Source organism: Babylonia areolata, chromosome 1, assembly GCF_041734735.1.
Source record: "Babylonia areolata isolate BAREFJ2019XMU chromosome 1, ASM4173473v1, whole genome shotgun sequence".
Taxonomy (NCBI): domain Eukaryota; kingdom Metazoa; phylum Mollusca; class Gastropoda; order Neogastropoda; family Buccinidae; genus Babylonia; species Babylonia areolata.
The window spans coordinates 86,160,442-86,161,231 of NC_134876.1; positions in this window are offsets into that span (position 1 = coordinate 86,160,442).

The window sequence follows — 790 nt, forward strand, 5'->3', positions numbered from 1 at the left end:
CCGTGCTCTCTCCCATCTAATGTTGGTCTGTTTTGGGATACCTCTGCAAATCCTGATACATACATCTGTGCGATCGAAGTGCTTGCTCTCTCGTTGCTCAGTAGTACTGCTCAGTGTATTTAGCTTGGAGGAGGCGTGTCCTGTATACATTGTAAGCCCGAGTGAGAGGTGTTACACTTTTTGTTGTTGTTGAGCTTTTCTTTTGTTTGTTATTGTTCGATGATTTTGGGGGTTTCCCCCTTGTGTGAATCCTGACTTTTTTGGGGGGTTTACTGAGGTCTTCAAGAAGAGAGATTTTGTAAAGGAGGTGGTTTATTTTTTCTGCTGGTGAGGTTTGTAAAGGAATTCCTAATACTTAATGATTGATTGTGGGGATAGGTACCCTGAGTATTTATCGATCATAAGAGATAGTTTCTGCAAAAGGGGGATTTCCATTATTTTTTTCTACTGCCAGCGAAAGAGGGAGTTTTGTCCAGGAATTCCAAATTTATGCTCAACGGCGGACTTCGGGGGATAGATTAAGACGCGTGTGGCTTGCTTCTGTATTGGGTGCACTTTGGTTTTCTCTAAACGGTCTTGCTTCTTAACCAAAAAAAAAACAACAACACCCAACAACAACAAGAAAAAGAAACAACACCCTAGTTTTGCTTCTTCTTGGAAACAATCAGCGAAGTGAAACCATCCCTCATCCCCGCAAAAAAAGAGGAAAAAAAAAGAAAGAAAAAAATAGAAGAAAAACAGAAAAACGACTTTGGGATTTTCGGATTCGAGCGACGTGTTTGTGTGTTTG